Raw genomic sequence first — 5,989 nt, 5'->3', positions numbered from 1 at the left:
CTAAATTTTTCTTGACATTTTTAGCTTTATAGTATAAACACAAAATGGTATTTATATAAGTTATGATTTTTTCTAAAATTGCCCTTCAGATTCACCTTAGAATTTCTGTAAGGTCCATTTTTGTTTTATATTCCTTACTGTTGATTTCTAGTTTTTCCTTTTAAACTCCCTTTCTCCTTTACTTTACTATTTTATTTCACACATTTTAGTTAGTGGATATTATCTTCATCTTTTTCTCAATTCTGGAATTTATATTAAATTTTATTGACCCAATATATAGTTTTAATTTTATAGTTTTAACATTTTATAATTATTTTAATTTTGAAAATATTACTTTCTAATTATAGGATATATAGTTATATATAATTATATGTACTTTATAATGATACCACTTTAGACTTAGGAATATGTAAGATTTTTATCTGAATTAATGTACCCTCAGATTGGTAATTAAAAGCACAGAAACCTAACATACATATTTCCATTTTTCTTAATGTCTGCATATATTATTTTACTTTATAATTTAGTTCAAAACAACATAGTTGTCAGATTTAGAAAGTTTTTTTTTTTTTTTCTGCATTTGTTCACTTACAGTGTACTCATCCACAGAAACTTATGGAAGTCGGAGAACAACTTGCAGGGCTCAATTTTCTCCTACTCTGGGTGCCTGGGATGAAATGTTTTCAGGCTTGGCAACAAGCACCAGCACCTACTGAAATACCTCCCTAACCCCTGTCAAATAATCTAAGATAAAAGCTTGGTTATCGTGAAAGTCCATTGATGTCTTTACTGATTTCTTATTTGATTTTAATATTGTTTAACATGACAATAACCTCTAATGTTTAGACTCAGCTGGTATTCCTTTTACATTTTTGTTTGTTTGTTTGCACTCTTAACTGCTTCCTCACTTATGAGTGCCACAGAGTGGGGATTGGACTCTTGAACTCCAAACTCTTTTCTTTCTTAATAGCTAAGTTAAGAGAACCCACTACTATTATTTGTATGTCTGGTGTTTCTGGTCTTATATTTTATAATATAGATTTTTATAAGCTATATTATGTTTATGCTTTATTTTCTGAGGAACTCTAAGGACTGTGTTTTTAGAGTTGAGGATATAGCTGCCTAACACGAACAAATCCCTGGGTCATAAAGCTAGTACCATACATGCCAGGCATGTTGGCGTAGAGGCAGGAAGATCCAAAATTTAAGGTCATCCTCGACTGCACAGGACAGTCAAGGATATGGGAGAACCTATCTCAAAAATTGTGTTTTATTAGATTTTAATCATAATTTTATACACTAAAATCAGATCTTTTAAAAAAACACAACATACTTATTGGTTCTTTGGGAATTTCATATCATGCACTTCAATCAAACTCATTTCCCAGTTCTTCCATGTACACACCCCACCTTTCTGATCTCCTCTCCCCCCAAAAAGTTAAAATTGATATTAAAAATGTCTAATTTGTGTTATCTTTCTACTCACTGAGACATGATCAGACTCACTGTGGCCTGCTCCTTAAATAGATCTGAGACTTTCCTCTCCCGCACCCTCTCCAGAAGCCATCAATTGTGTAGTGTGTCACACTACAGCCGTGTCACACTTTTTAGGAGTTCAATGCTTTTCTGTTTAGGCTGTTACTTTGGGGGGTATTGCCACTTGGAATGAGGGTAGAGGTTTTCACAGAAACCTTCTCTGTCCCTCTTTCTCAGTTGTGCATTTGCAGTTTTGGATAGCAATGCCAAAGTGGCTTTTTTGCTCTTTATAGTCAGTGGGAGCATAGATCATAGGCTTCCACATGGTCTTAGGTGGCAGCACAGACAATGAACATAGTCCCTGGCTGCAGTAGGCCCACAGACTCAGACCCTTGATGTTAAACAGACCACAGACATCACTATGACCTCAGGTGGCAGCATAGGCCACTCCTATCAGTATGGCTCCCAAAAGGCCTTATGGCTCCTGGACATTACCATGGCTTCAGGATGCAGCATAGATTACAGATATCCATGTGGCCTTCAGTGGTAGAAAGAGCCATGGACATTAAAGATAGATCTTCTAATTTTCAAACTTACCTACTTAATTTTTATAATTTTTATAATGACCAATGGCTATACATTCCTTTTCTGAAGGCAGATGTCTTACTCATTGGGCTACAAGGGGTCACCAGTGTAGGTGTTCATGTATATGTGTATGTGTGTGTATATGTATGTATATACATACATAAATATGTATGTATGTATATATATATATATATATATATAGTATTTTACCTCACTTGCTGATTTAATTGGTGCTATTTTATTTCTTATCACAGAAGTTTTAAAATAAGTTAAATGCTCATCTGCTTCAGTTAATAAATAACTCATTATCTTTAAGCATATTATTTAAATAGCTTAAAGCTATGTAAGACTAGGAAATAAACATCATATTTTACATCTTGTCAACTTTTCATTTGCTTAGGTTTTATCAATGATAATCTTATCATTGATGTCTATTCAGTGTTACAGATTCCATATTTCATTTATTCACAGTCCTGAAAATAAATACATTTTCATGACTGTAGTTTCAATATTTTTCTTTTGTTCCACTTCAATTTATTTTGTCATACATTTTAGAAGCATTTGTGAAGCATAATTCTTATATTTCCCCAAATGCTGATAATTCTATTTGAAACAGATTTTGTGTGAATATAAAAATCTCATGGGACCGTATGTAAAGAAGATCTTCTGTGAAGAACTTGGTGCCCCTGCAAACTCAACTATGAACTGTGTTCCCTTGGATGACTTTGGAGGCCACCACCCTGACCCCAACCTCACCTATGCTGCTAACTTGGTAGAGACTATGAAGTCAGAAGAACATGATTTGGGGGCTGTCTTAGATGGTGTTAGGGATTGGAACACGATTCTGGGCAAGAACGGGTTCTTTGTGAACCCTTCTGACTCTGTGGCCGCCATTGCTGCCAACATCTTCAGCATTCCATATTTCCAGCAGACCAGGATCCGTGGCTTTGCACAAAGCATACCCACAAGTGGTGCTCTGAACCAGGTAGCAAATGCCACAAAGTTTGCTTTGTATGAGACCCCAACTAGCTGGAAGATTTTTGGGAATTTGATAGATACAAGCAAGCTGTCCCTCTGTGGAGAGGAGAACCTTGGGACTGGTTCAGACCCATCTGAGAGAAAGATGGACTGTGGGCTCTCCTGGCCTGGCTCTCAATTTTAGCCACCCACAAACAGTGTGGAGGACATCTTCAAAGACTACTGGCAGAAGTTTGGTCAGGACTTCTTTCCCAGGTATGACTATGAGGAGATGGAAGTTGAGGGTACAAGCAAAATGATGAAGGACCTGGAGGCCCTGATCCTGGACCACTCCTTTGTGGGGAAATAGTTCTCTGCAAACCATAAACTCTACCCTGCGGAAAAGGCTGATAACTTTGAGTATAGTGACCCAGTAGATGGAAGCATTTCAAAAAATCAGGTCTTGCAGCTTATTTTTGCAGATGGTTCTTGTATCATCTTCAGACTGAGTAGCACTGGTAGTGCAGGGCCTACCATCTGGCTATATATTGGTAGTTACAAGGATATTGCCAAGATCAACAAGGAACCCCAGGTCATGCTGACGCCCCTGATCTCCATTGCTCTGAAAGTGTCCCAGCTCTGGGAGAGAATGGGACCACACTGAGCCCACTGTCATCACCTAGAAAGATGGCCATATGTGGCATGTCCTTCCCCCAGGATGCCACTTGATTGAATATCATGGAAACAGTGTATTCGCCTGGGCCTTTTAGGACTTGGTCTTGATTTTTCACTTCCTACTTGTTAAGCAGCCATTTGTGAGGCAATTGTCACTGTGGGGGGGGGGGAGAAGGAAAGCAGACCTGAGGGCTCGCATCTATGTCTGTTCCTTCTCTTGCACTATTGAATTGCTGCTGTGTGGGCCCTTGTTTCCCTGCATCAGGTACAGAACACTGGACTATAAAGATGTGGAGGCAGAGGGTCAGCAACAAGGCCATCTTCTGTCCACAGGATGTGCCTGTAAAATGATATCGAAGTTTCTGTTTCACTGTGAAAGTCTGTCCATTTACCATTTATGAGTAATCCAACAGAATACGGTTTCTGGTGCCTTCTCTCTAACCAGATTTTCTTCGAGTGAGATGTCCTTGTCTTCAGATCTCTGTGTTATTTTGCACCTCCCATATGCACAGATATTTGGGGTATTAAAGCAGAATGCGCTACTGTTAAAAAAAACTTGAGGGGAAGTTCTAAAGTAGTAAAATATTGTAAAAGTATAAATAATTGTGAATATTTCAGCACTAGTTATAAAACAAGAACATAAAGCAAATATACAAGAGCAAAGGAATGCTAACTGAGGTAACTGGGTTCAAACATTAGAATTTAAAGCTCAGAAAAGAAGTCATGAAATAATTTTTGTAGTACATTTATTGCATTAACTAATCGGATGCCTTATACAAAAATACATCCAACAGGATTTTTTTTTTACCATCCCACAACCATTCATAGAAGTTACCTCATTTGACTAAAAAGAACTAAAAGATGAAAAGGAAAAGAAAGAAAAAAAATTCACCATCAAAGCAAAGCAAAGCAGAGCAGAGCAGAGCAGAGCAGAGCAGAGCAGATCCAAGCCAAGCCAAGCAAAGCAAAACAAAACAAAGCAAACAGTAACAAACACACTCCAGACGAGGACTATTTGTAGCCCTGTGATCACAAGCATGCCTACCAATGAAGTTCTGGGTTTGCCCTCCAGCACAGAGAGAAGACACAGTGCAAACCCAAAGATCCCAGCATGCACACCATTCCTACAATGTACATAGCTCCTGTAGTGTTTAAACATGTCACATATGGCCCAACTCAAATATATTATTCAGATGCAAATCTGATGAGCATTTGCTGAGAACCCAGTAACTCAGTCACACATGCATAATTCATTATAATTGCTGACGGAACATTTTAGCCTCTACTATCTGTTAGTAATATGCCAGGCACTGAGAGCATGAATATAGATCTGCCCTTACGGCCTTAAGCTTAGAGTTTTGTGTAGCAATCAACAGAGAAGTCTGCAGTTACACTATCAAGCAAATGTGGCCATCCTCACCACTTTCTCCCATGTTTTTCCTGCTATAAATCCCATGGCTACTTCAGTGTTCCTCACACATTTTAGTGGCAATCTTCTTTGTCTAGAATGTTTATCTCAAATAGATCATATGGCTTATTGCTTCAATTCGTTTAGGTCTCTGTCAGGACTATTTCCTAAGTGATGCCTTCCACAACCACACTAATTAAAGTGACCCTTCAACTTTACTCTTTGTCTTCCTGGCATCATGTACATATTATATATACATATATATGCGTGTGTATATATATATATATGTATATATATATATGTACATATATATAGAAAATAGACCATATACATATGTAGTCTATTTTTCTCTTTATTTGTCTATAAATGTCACAAATAAAGAGATATCTAGAAGACATTTTATGTCTGACAATCATATTCATACATAATTTTTAAAATTCTAAAACTACTTGTAAAGTACATATTATTCATCAGCTATACAGTGAGATGTAAAAACTTTGATGAGACAATAATCAAGATGACAGACAGAGAGGTAGATAATAAAGACTCTGTCTTCTAATGACACTGTTAGTATTCATTCCACCAAGTACAGATCTTCCCATTACTAGGAAAATAGATTTAAGGCCTAAAAAGTTCTCATTAATATATATTTTTCCAAACATAAGTCTCTTAACCTTCACTCGATAGTATGTTTACACTGAGTTGCCACAAGCCAACTCAGACCATCCTACTTCCCTCTGTAAAGAATGGCAGAATCCAAAATATGGAAAAGTAGTTTTGGAAATAGCATGGTTTATAAGCCTGGCCAATTCTCTGTCACTAGAGAAAGACCAGCAGAAATTAAACAGAAATTTATTGACTTAAAACTGAGCAGGAAAATGGTGCTTT

The 5,989-nt window shown here is 37.1% G+C and overlaps 1 pseudogene; it reads left to right on the top strand.

Moving 5' to 3' along the window:
- Positions 1-2,701: 2,701 nt before the first annotated feature.
- Positions 2,702-3,701, top strand: LOC116092275 (annotated as a pseudogene).
- The last annotated feature ends 2,288 nt before the right edge of the window (positions 3,702-5,989 follow it).

The sequence above is a fragment of the Mastomys coucha genome, unplaced genomic scaffold, assembly GCF_008632895.1.
Source record: "Mastomys coucha isolate ucsf_1 unplaced genomic scaffold, UCSF_Mcou_1 pScaffold15, whole genome shotgun sequence".
Lineage (NCBI taxonomy): Eukaryota > Metazoa > Chordata > Mammalia > Rodentia > Muridae > Mastomys > Mastomys coucha.
Note: the sequence above shows the minus strand (reverse complement) of the source record. Positions and strands in the feature narration are given on the sequence as shown.